A 17,796-nucleotide genomic window follows, 5' to 3' on the forward strand; every position below is an offset into this window, starting at 1 on the left:
ATTGAATGAATTTATACATCCCTCTAATAAAAGAAAATATATATTTAATTGTATGGCTATATGTAATACTATGATGATTGTTTACTTAGTGACCTGTACCATCTGTCCAGCATTCTACGTAGGTAAATGTTCTAGAAGGCTACGAGATAGAATTCTATAGCATAAATCCGATATACGTAGGAAAGCTGAGACTAACTCCCTAGCACAACATGTACAAGAACAGGGCATTTCTTATCAGTTTGTATTTAGAGTCATTGAGTACTTGATACTTAGCCTAAGACGTGGTGATATTATTAATAGACTCGAAGTAAAGGAGTATGAATGGATTGTTCGTATGCAGGCAGATACCCATCCAGGGTTGAACAAACAGGTTACATTGAAACCAATATTAAGAATCAAGCAACAAAAAATTGCTTGATGTTATATATTGATAAAATAATTTTTAATTGGTCTATAGTTGGGTTTGTTCTTCTATATATGTATATGCACTATCTTTGTTATATGTTATTTGTTATACATATGCATTATTCCTAAAATATACATTTCATGATTTATGATAGTTATTATTAAATACATTTTGAAGTATTTGTGAGAATACATTTTAAATATGAATTGTGAAGACTGCTGATATAATTGATATTTTATGCTAATAGGGTGGCTGTGTCATGTGATTACTTTTAAATTTGTATTAAATGATGGTTTTATTTAATTGTTTTGTAAACACTCCCCAGGATTCACAAATCCTCCGTGTAAGACTAAATAAGTCTTACTCGGAAATTGCAGTTGAACGGTATGACGTCAGCTTGCCATGCATATTCATGAGGGCACGCTGACTCCACTCCAAGTCTAACACTGACTGTGCAGGAAGGCAGGGTGCGTGTCTGACTGCCAAGCAGTCCAAAGGTCCATGGCCCTGCAAGTGTCTGAATTGTGAAATGTCAACACACGAGTGAGTCCGCTCAAATGTCTACATAGCCAACACTACACTCTCTAACATTGTAAACCCCCAGTACAGTTATAAAATGTAAAAGTTTTAATTTTTTTATATAATTCCCGATATAGCTGCCCGTATTTGCACGTGTTTGTGTGGGTGTGCCAATTGCTTAGCTGCAGTTAGCAATTCCGACATTGAAGTGCATAAGAAGAAATGTTTATGCAAATTAAGCCAAATATCAATAGCGTAGTGGTACAGCCTTCTCACAAAGAGGTTCGATTCCCACCTCTCTCCTTTCTATTTTATGTTTTAAATTAGTATATGAAATAATTACTGACATATATGAATAAAATTTTACTAAAAAGCATTGAAATGGCCTATGTATCAGTGAACAAAATGTATATATATAAATATAAGAAGGATCTTGACATATAATTGCCCGTAGCTAAGCAGCGCTTTACCCCTCGCAATATAGTTGCCTGTAGTTAAGCAGCACTTTACCCAGCGCAATATAGTTGCCCATAGTTAAGCAGCGCTTTACCCAGCACAATATAGTTGCCTGCAGTTAAGCAGTGCTTTACCCAGTGCAATATAGTTGCCCATAGCTAAGCAGCGCTTTACCCAGCACAATAGGTTTGCATGGAGGTGCGCACCATGCCAACAAGCGCACCGTAGGGCAACGTGGAGAAACGTAGAGCAATGTTGCCTAAACACAGCCACACCCCCTAGACTGTCTGAACAGTAGTAAAATAAAAAGCGATGACAAGGTTCGAACCCAGGACACTGTGCACCATAATCAAAGACTGAACCACTAAGCCATGACAGCTTAGGATAAACCGGCACTGTTAGCATATACTTATAAATGGTAGATTAACCATTGCTAAGCAGGTCTGCAGTCAGCCGAAAAATTTCAAAAATGGCCAATCACAAAAAAGTGCGGGAAATGCAGCATATTTAAGCTCCATAGGCGGGAATACTCACCATAACTGATTGTAGCTCCCATCTGCAGTCAGAATGGCTGGTGCTGGAGAGGGTACATGCTTTCGAGTGCAACGCTGGGGCATCGAGGAGTCAAAATACATGGTTTGGCTCCTTTTCCACCATCATGAGTCATGACTCCTGCAGGGCCAGTTCCAAGGGATGTAGTACAAAGCAGAGGCTTGGAACCGGTTAGCTCATGATCTCATCAGTGCCACAGGCATCCCTCGGACTGGAGAGCAGGTCCGTCACCACCATGTAGACCTGAAGAAATAGAAGCAGGACCGCCTGAACTGATGGATACAGGAGGCCCGTGGGATGCAAGATGCCCCACTATTGAGTAGGTAGCCATGGAATGAAGTATGTAAGACATGCTTATCTAGTCTATATAATGGATAAGTATGTCTCACTATCCCTTCATTTACTTCACAGCTGCAGGTGTCCATGCTGCGAATCAGCAAGCCTATGCAGATAGGCTGCTAAGGCTGCACCACCAGGCAGGTTAGTAATTATTCTGCATGTATTGTTATATAAAATAGGTGAGAGAGCCTGAAAAAAAGTATTGTAGCCCAATAATGCAGCCATAAAATGCTCTGAATAATTCCTCTGCATGTACTGTTATATAAAATAAGTCAGAGAGCCAGAAAAAGAGTGTAGTAACCCATTAATAAAGGTAAAATAAGTCCGGAATAATATCTCTGCCTGTACTGTTATATAAAATAAGTGAGCGAGCCTGAAAAAGAGTGTTGTAACCTATTAATAAAGGTATAATATGTCTTGAATATGTCTTCCGTATGCACTGTAATATCAAATAAAGGAGAGATCCTGTAGAAAAGTGTGTAATGTAATTAATAAAGGTATAATACTTGGAGTGTGTCTGTGTCACTTACTTTGAAATGTTGTTGTACCCTTGCATTATATAAATAGTACTGTTGTATTATGTGCTGTCAACCCACAGTTGGGCAGTCCCATATAAAGTGGAGTAAGGAAGTGCCAGTAGCTGTGAAACATATATACAGTCCTCAACAGTCATTTAATGGCTGGCATGCATTGGTAAATCTGGCACACGAGTAGCTTGTTAATGTGTTCCCCAGAAATGTGAGTGTGCTACATGAAATGTAGGGTTCTGTAGAAATTTAACTGAAAATGTCATGTGAACACAACTAGATATGTAGATATATAAATATAAATAAAATATATAACTATGTAGCAGTAACATCTGCATTTTGGACAGTTAGTATGTCAGATATAGGTCAGGTATATAATGAACTAGCCAAACCCATTACACAACCTAATGCATGTTGCCTAGTGTAATAATATATGTAGGGATATATACCTGCAGTCAATATGAATATAGTGTAGACTAAAAGTACTTATAAGATGTTAATGGAGGTTTATTTTTGCACCCTACTGTATGTGCATAAACAATGCAATTCCACACCTCAATGGGTATGTCTAATCTCAAAATATTTGTTGGGACATATGTCCTATTGTTCTATAAATATCTGCATTTACTTTGATGCATGTGCCCTGTTCAAACACCACAATCTTGGTGGCCTGTTGCCACCAATCATCCCTGCATGGTGTTGTAATGTCCACTATCGTTCAATATATGCATGTGTTATGCTTGCTGTTCAACTGTTGGAACCCTGGTGTGTTGGGTTAATGGGAATATTACTGCATGCTGTTACAACTAAATTAGAATGCTGTTGTCTATGTTGTAATTAGACACACCTAATCACAGAACGTATGGGAAGGCCGGTCCCAGCGGACCCACCTGTCCCTCCTCAGCTGGCTATTGCACCTGGCACCAGCAGGTCCGGTGCCCAGCCCAGGCTCCCCTCCTCCGTTGGTCCTGTGCCACCTTTGGGTGGAAGTGCTGCAGGGGAAGGGGCTCATCGCCCTGTGCAAGCGTGGGCGGAGAAGGTCCACCTGTCACCCTCTGAAGTGTCCTGGCTGTGGTGCATAGGGAGATCCAGCGTTCAGTCACTGATCCCCAACCTCAGCTAAAGGCAAGAGTGGTGGGACTCATGCATGAGCCTGCCACTCCTAAACAGCCCCCAGCACAGCCACCCTCAGGGCTGTGAAGGTGCAGTGGTGACTGCCCATGGATGGGGATCTCAGTTCCACTGTTACCATCTGTGGGCTCATGGGCTTGCAATTTCCAAACATCCATCCCCGTCAATTGTGTTCACCCACCCCATGTGTCATACTCCACCCCTGTATTCATCTTGTTTGTCTTGTCTGTTTACCTCCCCAGCCTACCTTCCCAAATATACCTACTTCCTCTCTCTCACCTGAAAAAAAAAAAAAAAAAAAAGGCAATCTCTTCCCACAAAAAAATTACGCCACATGCATAGCTGCCCATTTTGCACACAATTCCACTGGACATGTAAACTGATAATTATAATTGGCAGTACAACATACTTTGTTGTCCTCACCCCTCTCTCAGGGGTGGAAGGTTTCAAATTTCACTCCAAATTTATTGCATATGCACAGCTGTTGCTGGTAAAGAAATTGGCAGCTATGGACCTTCCCTGCACCCGTCCTGCACATCCCGAGCTGGTTTTCCTACTGTCTTTCCCTCTTTGTTCCCCTTTTTTCACCACTTTCCTATCTCCCCGTTTTCTTTTCTTTCAAAGAAATTAGTGCGGGGGTTAGCAGGAGTAAGCACTTTTAAGCAGTAGTTAGCGGGTTTAAGTGAGTGTGCTCATGTGTGCGCTTAGCTAAGTATTGCTAAGCATCGCACAAACCCATGCAAATCTACTTACAACTGCTTAAAAGTGCCTTAGTCACTCTGTATGTCAGGGCCCTTGTTCTGCTCAGCAGCAAAATAAAACACCTCTGTCAGTCTCCAACCCCAGACCTTGGACACACTAGACTGCATGAAGTACCACTAAGCCACAGCAGATGTACAATAACTTGGTGCTGAAATAAATATATAATGCAATACAATGAGTGAATGCAAAGGAAAAATAGGAAGGCCATAACACAAAGCTTGTTCTGTGAGCCTTTACCAGCAATTGTTGTGGAATTGCATTACATGACTGTGATAAGAGAAGCAGCCATTCTTGCAGCAAATAATGTTATAGAGGCACTTTACATCCCCCACACTGTATCATAGCAGTACAAACACTGGCATATCTGATTAGGGCAGTGGCCATGCTTCCTAACTCTGACTACTTTTCAGGGATGTCCCTGATTGTGAAACATATTTTAGCTGTGTCCCTCTGAATACCTCTGAAAAGTACTGACATTAGTCAGAAAGGTGGACAGACCACCTGCCTTGATAAACTAACAGGTACACACCAATCCTTTAAGTCCAGTAAGATAACATTTACACAATAATACATAATCCTCAGTGTATGTCTGCATCCCCCCCAAATTTTAAATATATGTGTGTGTTTTGGGTCTACCAAGGATGTAGGTAGGCATACTCAGTACTGGAACTGTCCAGTTTTCCTGAGAATCATGTGCTAATGTCAACAATAAAAAACACAAACCCTGCAGAAGTGAGTACATTCATATGCATGGTATAACAGTTCACAAACAGTTCATGTGCCAAAAGAATACTTCTCAATACTACTTTTGTATGGCAGTTAATTATATAAGTAGAACAGAAACTACATACTCACATATATCTTGTGTAAGCATTTGTAGGGTTGAGTTAAACTCTACACTGACAGCTCTGTACTGGAAGTGGCAACAGTCAGGTCTGACTACAACATGTACATCATTGTCTACACCTCTAGCTTCAGATATAAGAAGTATACCAACCTTCTGACTTACACAACAGTCTCCACAGCAAAACTAGCATGGGCCCCACTCTGGAAATCTGAAAGGGCTATGCCTACATAACCTAGCAATTTATAGCATTGAGTTGCTATGACAGTGAATACTGCAATTACCACACAGCAGGCTGTATGCATTTACCAAATGCTGGGCACCATTTGGTGCAGAGGGCATCACATGCACATGTGCAGATACCTATAAAAGCAGACTGTACTTGCCATCCCCACATGCAATCATTACATTGCACGTGTTATACCGTCTGCAAACCTGGAGATGAGTAAAAAACATTATTACTTAATAAAACAAAAATTTAATTAAGTAAAACAAATTTACTGAATTACTTACCAAAAACATTAATTAAGTAAAAAAAAAAAAACAACTTAATTAATAACCCAAAAAATTATGTAAAAGCAAACTTTACTTAATTAATACCAAATAAAAAAAAATAGTCAAAACATACACAGGCGAACCTGAAAGTGACAAACAGGTATGTAACAGATATGTGGTTACCAGCAAGTAGTAGATGTTTATGAAGAGTACTGTACATACTTTGAAATATGCATGTGTGGCAGCAGTAGGTATGTATGCACTGATGCCATGCATAACTACTGCCATGGACAAATTAGTGTGTAGCTGTGTGCAGTGGGACATAACTGTGACATATGTAGCTCAGCATTAAATGTCAAACATCTGATCATGTTATCTATGTTCTGTACAGTACTGTGTATAATGGCTGTTTGGGGAAGTAGTGCAAATAGCTATATAAACCTGGATGTAACAGAGTAACACATGCATGATAGTAATATAATGTGTAGCTTAGTATTGGCAACTGCTGTACCAGGCTAATATAGTAATGTAGCATTAGCAGATATAAATCCTCCCTGTAATATTACTGTTATGCACACATGTGACAACTGTTCATGTTGTAGCAAGGCCCAACAGGTCATCCATGAGGTCTACGTACTTACAACAGTGTGGACCTTGTGTATGTATGGCACACACATATGGAGAGATATTTATGTGTCAGATATATTAGCATCTTAACATGTGCATAGAGCAAGGAACATACTGCAACTGTTTATGAAGGGTGGACATATATATGTTGGTGAAGGTTGTTATGTGCATATTTTCATGCAGGTTGTAGTGTGTGGCAAACAAGACAGCATACAGTGTTGGTATATGACATGTGGAGTTTAAACGCTGTGGGTATGATTTGTTAGGTTTTTAGTCTTCCAGACAGGGAGTCCTTCTAAAGATACATGGGCTGAGAATACCTTCAATGCATTCTACACAAAACTTTGCAATATTAGTACATAACTGTATCCCTCTCAACCTTTGCATAATTGATATTCCCACCATTAATGGTGGACTGTGTATGTGCCTATATGTAAATCTATATGTACACCAATGGATGTTTATATGTACGCTCAAGCTCAATGTTGTAAATGTATTGCCATCCCTTTTGTAAAAAACCCTGTACCCATGAACTACCATATAGGTGGTAGTCTACACAACACCAAAAGTGTGATAAGAGGCCACGGGACACAGGTGGACAGTAGTGTCCCTTCTGATAATCACAGTGCCACACTAGTCATGTAAACTGTGTACGGTCCACATGTCATCAGGAAAGGTGTGTCCTCCATGGAAAAAGAGGTCAGTGTTCTACTCTACTCATCAGTCATAAAACCCATCATAGAGTACAATGGCCCTTTTGGTATGTACCTCAGAAGACATCTGCAGCAACTGTCAACGCCAGGCACATACCTCACAAAGGGTGTTACCAGACTCAAACAGATGCCCTATGCAGACTGTTTTACAAAACCACAGCTACAATGTGTCACATACCGCCTACCCAGAGGTAACCTCTGCCTAAATGCAAAGCTATGCCAAACCCACAGGTGTTGGACATGCGCCATGTAAACAGATCAAAATCCCTACAAGCTACACACTGTACTGATCTAAACTTTGTAACGTCAAAAAGCAGAACATGCTGGAGTGGTACATTCTCATCTCAGACACATACCATACTCTGGAACTAACTACCTATCAATAGCAAAGAAAGGTCCTCATTAGCAGTCGTCATGAATAATCATGATGAATGGATGTGAGATAGGAAATACAACCCGGGATCACCTCTGTGGCTCTGCATGACAGGGGCAGATGAACATAAATTTCATGGATGTTGAAGGGCAGGGTACTGTATGGCTAGGCTTCTATAGGCCCTACGGCTAATAGCCTATTAGCTACCTAGGACTCGATACACACACACACATGTACTTGTTGCATTAATTGCTATGTGAGGTTGACTGAATGTGATGGTGATTGTGTAGGTGAATGTGTCAATGTTGTGTATATGTGTGATAGCCTAGTGGGAAACTGTTTATATCATGGTATGTAGTGTTCTAGCTCTGATCCCCGCAAAAGATATGTATGCTATTGCTGGGCAGGAAAAGCAGTATGGCATACGGTGTGACGTAGTCCCATGGTGTTGACTGGAGTGTGCCATTGTAGGCTAAAGTAGTACATGTATGCTTACTGATTGTTAACACTAGTGAATATAAATCCTGTATGAACTGTAGTACTACCTGAAACTATAGGCCTACACAGCACAGTATGGTGTATATCCACACACTGTTTTGTTTGTTACCTGTAGTCCTCACACATTACATACCTCAGGCATAAGGTTTTGTAAGTGCTGACACACAGTACTGTATGGTACACAGGTGAAGCTCATCTGGGTTGCCGTACCTTTGTATCTTGTAGGTATATCTGATGTGTGTGTGTGGGTATGTCTGTAACATGTCCTCGATTGTATGTGTGTTACAGGATATAAGTGCATATCTAGCAACATGTATAGTGTAGTACAGGAGTATGCCACCTATATTGATGAATGTGCACATATGTTACTTAGGGGTTTGCTATCAACAAGTAGTGTGGTGTACTGGTAGTACTGTAACTGTACTTTACAATCATTTCAATGGATGACATATTTCTGTATGCATTAGCTTCATATATACCTCCTGTGGCTAGGTGGTGCATTGTGTCACATACAGTGTGCCATGTATTGTTGTATAGTCTTACATACTTGTTTCACTTTGTTGTTGTGCAGAACATTGTTTAATATATAGAACATGCCAGGCAATGTCAGGCAGTTGTGGGCTGAGCACTGATATGTGGTATTAAAAGTGTGTATCTACTGACAGCCAGTAGGTTGCTATATATGGCATTTCATTGATATCTGTACTTTACAATGTTAAGTGTGCCACATGACTTGCTCACAATTATTGTTTTATTGTCTTCCAGGGACATGTCTCACCATCGCTACCCTGTGTATTCCCCTGAAGAGGAGGAAATCATTATATCCACCCTAGTACAACATCACACCTTGCTGTTCTCCAGAACCAGCCAGGACCAGCATGAGCGCACTGCACTGTGGCAAGATGTTGTCCATCGGGTTAATGACGTAGGCATGCATAACTGGACTTATGAGCAGGAACGCCATCACTGCAGTGATTTAATTAGACATGTCCGGCAGCAAGCCTCTGATGTCCGCAGACAACAGCTTGCCACAGGTGGTGGTGCAGCATTACATCCACCCCTAACCAGAGTGGAAGAGCTGCTCCTCAGCGTGGTGGCTCCTGGACAACCACTACAATAGACATGTGTCATTATGGAGGCCGGAGTCACCCAGCAAATTGACTCAGAGCATGCAGGTAACATGGCATATCTGTAGACTACTGTTAGCTCGATTGTTAGAACAGGCATATGTCAAATGTGTACTGTGTATTTAGAAGATGTGGAGCCTGCTGTTGTGCAATACTGATAATTTGGAGCATAATCTGTATGCCTGTGACTGTCAACCGTTGTACTACTGTAAAATTGCAAACTCACAGCAACAATGCCATAGTTGTTGACACTGACAAACTGTCTCATATCCTTGTAGGTCCCTCTGGTGTGACAGCAAGACAGCAGACCCATGCTGGTGAGTGTTCTACATTTAATATAGCAAATAACATGTGCATGTCATAGGTGAGTTGTAGGCCATATACACATGTAAAACACCTACACATAATGCATGCTCTGCATGTTTCTGTGGGACTATGCACATCCCAGTAACATGAGTAGCTGCCTCAAACACATGCAATACACAGAGCATCACAAACAATTTTGGTACACTGCAGTGGACATTGTATAGGCAGAGCCAATACACAGGCACACAACATACACTACTTTGTCATACGCAGTACGTGTTAATATGATACACATGGTGTTTTGAGACACCTGCTGTAAGGTCAGACTCCAGTATCCCAAATGTAATCCACACAGCACACATACTACACCTGAGGGGTAGAGGCCTATCATGCGCTGGTGCGACACTCTTCAACACACAACACATTCATGTTAGGCAATGCTCCCTACTGAACACCTTACATACCCATGTAGCAACTGCCTGTGAAATGATTACTGTAGCCACAGTGCTGCAGTTCAGGTACAGCAAGATAGTTGCCAGTGTGGCACACATTAGTGGCCTTGAGTGACCACATGATGCTGCCTGATGATGGCTCATAGTACTACACTACATCCAGTTAGAGTAACTACAGTACTACACATAGCATTCATTGCTATACACCTGACAGTTGTGTGCATCCAGCCATAGTATGTATACCTGTGAGTGATGGTGTACAGAACATTGAAAAGTATTTAATACTTGCACAGCAATGTTGTGTCCATGTACACATTGTGTTCCAGGATGAGGTCAATCATTGAACAACACACATGCATCAAAGACATGTATACTGTTATTAACAAGGACTCTCTTCACTCACACTGCATGCTGTTGAGCAACATACATCCTGCATGCTGTCACGTGTGATAGGAATCTTTGGCTTGTGATACGGTACTCCACCATCCAATACTAATGAGTATGTTCTGGATTGCTGTTGGTGTGTGTGTGTGTGTGTGTGTGTGTGTGTGTGTGTGTGTGTGTGTGTGTGTGTGTGTGTGTGTCTACTTTAGTGAGTAGTGTATTTATGTTCATGTGTGCATGTGTTCATGTGTTCATGTGTGCATGTGTGCATGTGTTCATGTGGTCTTGTGTGTATATGTTCATGTGTTCATGTGTGCATGTGTGCATGTGTTCATGTGGTCATGTGTGCATGTGTTCATGTGTTCATGTGTTCATGTGTGCATGTGTTCATGTGTTCATGTGTGCATGCGTGCATGTGTGCTAACAGCATGTACAGATGGTAATGTGTGTTTCCTGTCTTCCTCTCACAGGTGCTGAGGTTGTGTTGGTTGAGTGCAGCAGGGAACCTGATGTCACTGCCACAAATAGTGGAAATGATGATACATGTGTTGTGGCACAGGCAGGTTTGACAGGGTCTGTTGTTGGGCAGCCAGTTGACAGTACACAGCTTTCCACCCAATCTATGTGCACATTCATACTACCAATACATCCCTCATCACCAATGGCCTTAGCCGAGGGACAGCATACAGTAGGCATTGACCAGGATAGTGTGGTATCTGTGGCACATGCATCCCCTCACAGCAGCCATACCCATATTCCTGGAATGGTACCACATAGGCAGATGTCCAGGGGTTCTCGTGGGAGCACTGCTGGTCATAATGCCCCTAGCAGACGTGCCCCCACAGGTCTTACAACCTCAGGTATGTTCCAGGCTGTAATGCAGGCAAAGGCACATATGGAATGGTACTCCAGACAGGGACTAAGGGTGCAGAGGGCCCATAACACTGCTATCAATGACAGTATCCGTGACCTTGCCGGTGCCGTCTGTAATTACACCGAGGTCATTGATAGATGTTGTGGGGAGACATTAGATGTCCTCCGCAATGTCATGTCCATGTGCCAGGACAGTGCAAGATGGCTGAGATGTCGCTGTGGATGTATGCCACCAACATCATCGGCTGGCAGTCGTAGCAGACGACACACAAGTCACAGCCGCTCCCGTAGTGGCAGTACCAGCCCCAGCAATGTTGGGGCTGGGCTGTCAATAGACCATCATAAAAGACCACATGCATGTGGCTCTGGCCAATCCCAGCAGGGACATGGGTCCAGTCAACATCCCTCTGCCTCTGATGATAGTACCCAGTCTGGGTTAGTACCCAATACTGTCAGTGGCACCCCTGCCAGGCACAGGTTCTGTGTCCATGGCCAGAGATGGTGATCTGTACAGCCTGGCAGGTACAGTCTGTGGCTGTCCCACAACCTCCCGTATATGGCAGCCACATGGTGGAACTGTGTGCATGTAGACACAAACTCATAAACCAAACACCTAGGGCTAACACATACACACACACATTACATCAACATTGACCCATGCTGTACTGTTGTCCCTCACACACACACACACCCACATACACACACACACACACACACACACACACACACACACACACACACACACACACACACACACACGCACACATACATGTTGATTGGATGTGTCAATTTCGGGCTCTGGAAAACCAACAACACACCCTGTGCATATGATGAAAATGTGCCACCTCCTGTCATCTGTAACATTGATGCAGGAACAGGCTAGCATGGTGCTGATGCACAGGGTGACTTTATAGCAGTGTAGCAATGTTAGCATGTTTTCAAAAGTAAAGTGTAATGATATCCCTGTAGGTATATCTGTGCAGGCATGATGCATTAAAGCTATGATTATCAATGTAGTATTGTTTACACCTGTGTTAATTCCAAAAATGTATTGTCTGCCCATGTGCCACTTGACTGATGTGTGTAGTTCTGGCAGCATGTGTTGGTGAGTGGACAGCATGTGTGTGATGTGATGTGTGTACAGCTTTGCAGGTGTACATTTGTGAACATGGTGGTGGTGCACTGTCTGCATGAACATGCATAGTGGACACATGGGAAGGGTGACATGCCCTGCATTACACAGTGTTAACACTTGCTAGTTTCTATTGGTGGCCAGTATGCATTTTACTACTCATATGTTTTAACTTGGGTACACATGTGTGTATGACATGGTTTGACACTATGCTGTGGGTGATACTGTTACTATCTGTCATTGGTTTGCATTCTGGTAGTATACTCAACCTCAACAGCCTGACTATAACCAATCATTAGATGATGTCTTGACAACTGACACACAGATGTAGGAAACTCAGTAGCATTTGGATCCTTCCGGTACTATACTATACCAGTAACCAGTGGTATTGACCGCCACCCATTCCTGGGACCACTCCTGTTTGGCATGTAGCCCTCTTAGGTACAAGCAAACACACTAGGGCTATGTCCGTCCACATCTGAAAATGCATACAGTGCCCTACAATGCATTCTCTGGATGAGACACTTATCCTCCACAAGGGTATCATACAGACAGATATCTGTTGTCCACCCATGCTGTAAAGCTCTAAGCCAACTATAGCATAGTCATCCACATTTACTAAACATAGTATCCCGACAGTACCACATAGGTAGTAGCCCCCAACATGTAGAACGGGTACCGATGTGAACATACAGCCAAGTGTTATGTCATCTGTCCTTTGGTATTCACATTTCCAAAGGTATTCTGAAGTCCCTCGGTGTATCACATAAGCAATAAGGGGTCTGTATGCATATCCACAAAGTTGTTGTACACCTATAATGAATGTCCGTTTTTGACAGATTTTGTTGTGTTTGAACATGTCTGAAATATACCCCAGGCATGAACCCTCACTCACACTATTCTATAGAAACTGTCATGTGTGTGTGTGACACAGATGACCTAGGCCACAGATCACTACATTGGCTGGCCTTGTTACAAACATACATATGTGACCTAAGGTCTGAGAAGCAGCAGCACAATCTGTCAAAGGTAACAGATGTATTCATGTGGAAAGCAGGCTTCACACCTATGAACTAATTGAGGTCACATATACATATATGTATTTGCCACACAGATACCTGACGTGTGCAATGCACATACTGTTGTTTTACTGATATGTCATACAGTAGTAAAAGCAAAACCCACAACACATTGACCAACAGTGTCACGCACACACACACACACACACACACACACATACACACACACACACACACACACACACACACACACACACACACACACACACACACACACACACACACACACACAAACACACACACAAACACACACTCAGCAATCGCAGGATTCAAACACCTACCTAATTATGTCATGATACTAGGGAAGTATGCATTAACATGACGCACGGTATGCTTTACTGGGAGTTTTCATTTCCACCACTATATTTGTGGGATGCTGACGTCATCAGACTTGCCAAAGAGGAATATACCACTTTTAAGGTGTTTTCCTAGTCTCCAAAAAGGGCACTCTTCTCAAAGGAAATCACACACAAACATTTAGCCCCCACACACACACACACACACACACACACACACATGCTCAGCAATTGCAGGATTCAAACCCCTACCTAACTATGTTATGATACTAGAGAAATTCACATTAACACGATGTGCTATATGCTTTACTGGGTGTTTTCATTTCTCCTGCTATATTTGTACGATGCTGACATCATCAGACTAGACAAGTTAATGTGTGTGCACTTTGTTTTATGCAATCCCAGGACTGAGCCATGAGGGACAGCAGGTGTTACCAGCTTGAACAGGACTTCACAATTTTAGCTTGTGTGATCTATCTGTGGCCCAGTTGCCAATCCATCATATGACAATACATATTTATGCACAGGTTGTTGATTTTGTGGATACGACATGTGTCTGGGATGTTGGAAAAGGGCTATTCAAAGTCTATGTGGGATGTGTGTAGCTCATTTCAGTGATGGGTGGCTGCCTTGCAAACAGTCTAGCAGGTTTGGGAACCATGATCTGCCCATGACCAAACCAAAGTTTGTAGGGTTGTGTGTTTATAGGCTTCCAATAGCTATGTTTATGACTTCAATCATGATGGATTCCATGGCCTTGCTGATCAAACTTCATAGGCTTATAAGACTATAGTTCCCATGGTCTGTTGTGCACCTACACTTGTGGAGTGTGCCATATGTTGCTTTAATCCATTCAACAGTTTCATATCCTGTAGAGAGGGTAATGCTCAACAGACTGTTCAGGTGCAGGGTCTGTTTACTCTGTAGTTCACTTATGACACATATAGGGAAACAATGTAATCCAATTGATGCCATGTTTTCAGCTTTGGAAGGAGCTGTTTACCCATTCTACATGTGATATCTCCTGGTATGATGATAGGGCCTTTTGTCAGTAGGAGGTGGGTATGTATGTATGGGCCAGTCTGACAGGATGTTGGCATTGTCAGTCATGTACAGTTGGCCCTGACTCAGGACATATATGAGTGTACATTGCTATTTATGACATAGCTGAAGGAAGTGTCATGGTTCTGTCTGGACTCCTTCGCAGATAATCTTTCCATAACCTGGATTGGATAATGTTTGAAGTGCACAATGTTTATTGATGATACTGATTGCAGGTTTTTTATCTTCTTTGCTTTCCCACTTTCTATGAACAACCTAAGTATCTGTAGTACATATTTGATTATGACAGGGTTCCAATATATTATATATGTGTCTGTTGTCGTATAACTGTGTGCACAAGGCAGGATTGGTGAATAGTGAGAGGTTCCTGGGTTAACACATGCAACTGCCAGATATGTGTGGCCCACTGCTGTACTCAGACATGGCCTAAGTGTGTGAGCATGCCCAGTTTGGCCTTTCAGTATTTTGTTGCCTGACATTTGCCTCATTTATTCAAGTGTGTAAGCATGCCCAGTGTGACCTTTCAATATGTTGCTGTCTGAAGTCCACTACATTTGTTGACGTGTGTGAACACGCCCGATATTGACATTTATACTATATGTGTGTTGAAAATCAAGTTGTAGTTTTCCTGCAGGGCTCACCTTTGTGTCATAACTCGACAGGGATTATGATGTGCCTGCAGGGTTTCCATGAGACACTTTGCATAGACTTATCAACATTTCTTCATACAAGGTGATCAGTGTAACACTGTCATGGTTTAGTGGTTCAGTACTGTTATTACAGTGCACAGTATCCTGGGTTTGAGGACTGTCACTGCTTTATATTTTCATTCTGAGCAGACCAGACTGCTTAAGGAACAGTAAAGCAAATATGAGCATGTTTACCTGCTTTTGCTCAACTATGATCAACTTTGACCGAACTTGCCCAACATTGCTCAACGTTAACCAACATTGCTGAACGTTGCCCAATATTGCTCAACATTGCCCAAAGTTGTGCTAGTTAGTGTGTGCAATTTTGTTTACATATACTAAATAGTGGTAAAAGCTATTTAGCACTGCTTTATATTGCTTAAAACATGGCAATCATGCCTCAGGTGGTGCTGCAGGGCTGCCTATGTCGGATGCACATAGTACACTCCCTATACATGTTTGAAAACAGGTAGTGTCAAGTTAGGCATCCCTTTTACTATATGTTCATGTCAGAGAGAGGTATAATTTCCAGGGTTCATACTGAGCCAGTGTATGTGCTATGCGTTGCCTCTTTGCCAAGGCCAAAGCATACTGGGCACGCCTCCTTCTGCCTACTGGGGCAGGCTCAGGTTGTTCCTCCTCCCAGTCATGCTCTGCCTTTGATGGCCTTGGCAATGGTGGGGGCTGTTTGGCCCGGCCCTATGCTGCTCCTGCTGCAGCTGTTTTCGCAGGATCATATTATGCAGCATAGCACATACCATGACAATTTGGGTACATGTAGTTGGTGAGTACTGCGAGGCTCCACCAGATGTGTCCAGACACCAGAACCATGACTTGAGCAGCCCAAACACATGCTCGATTACATTTCGTGTTTGTGCATGTGCCTCATTATGGCGTTCCTGTTCAGGCGTGTGTGCATTTCTGATCAGTGTCATCAGCCACGGCTCCAGTGCATATCCAGCATCCCCCACTAGGTGACCATGAGGGATAGGCAAATGTCTGGTACAGCTGTGTCAGATGCCAGATATGGGAATCATGGTAGCTTCCAGGGCAGCAAGCACACACATTCAGTATTATGCCCTGGGCATCACACACGACTTGGCAGTTGATGGAGGGGAAGCCCTTGCAGTTAAAGTAGGCCCTACCCCGCTCACTGGCTGGTGTTTGATGCGTATGTGCATGCAGTCTATTGCACCCACTACCTCAGGGTATTCTGCTATTTGCTGGAAAAGACACATATTGCTGGCCAATTCCTCACAGGAATTGGGGAAATATACATGATCACTGACATGTGCTGACATGGCATTCAGGAACTGGTGCAGTACCCTGGATGCTGATGCCTGTGAAATCCCCATCATATCACCAGTTGGTCACTGGAAGGTACCTGTTGCTTGTATTCTTAGGCCAACACATACCTTGGTTTCCACTGGGATGGGTTCCCCACTGTTGGTTCTGTGTGTGAGGCGTGGCCTGCACAGCTCAACAATTTGCTACATGAGGTCTCTGTTCACTCTATAGTGCTCCACTTTCTCCAGCTCATGTAGCCCCTGGTAGTTTACCCTGGGCCTGTACACTCTTCTCCATCTCCTCACTGTGGGTTGCTCAACAGAATTCACATTGTCACCACCCTCAGCATGTTGCATATGTCGCCTTATAACAGCAATGGCAGCTCCTAACATTTCTTTGTCTCAGTAAAGCTTTTTAAGTTTTCACTTCTCGTAGTTTACTGCAGTGCTGCACTTCTCTGAGGAAAACATGGTGGAAAGTTGTTTGCAGAGTTTTAAGTGCTGGGCTGGGCTGGGCTAGTGTACTTCCTATGTAATTGCCTGATTCTGATTGTTTTCACCTGCTAGCTCTGCTAGTTCTCCTTGGTTAACTTCCTACTATTTGTTGTGCTTCCTTTTCCCTTTCTGTTTCCACAGGGGGCAGCACCGCGCAAACAAGCACACACCAGCTCACATGCATGCACACATGCTTAAACAGCCTAACACTTGCTGACTCCTGCCTGTACGTGCACACACAGGTGCAAACACACTTACACAGATTTCAACAACCTTACACATACTTACTCCGGCTTAAACACGCGCACACAGGTGCACATGCGTGCACACAGTCTGACTTGGATTTACACGTGCTCACCCACGAACAAACACG

The sequence above is a fragment of the Protopterus annectens genome, chromosome 2.part0 (assembly GCF_019279795.1).
Source record: "Protopterus annectens isolate FY-2018-M chromosome 2.part0, PAN1.0, whole genome shotgun sequence".
Taxonomy (NCBI): domain Eukaryota; kingdom Metazoa; phylum Chordata; order Ceratodontiformes; family Protopteridae; genus Protopterus; species Protopterus annectens.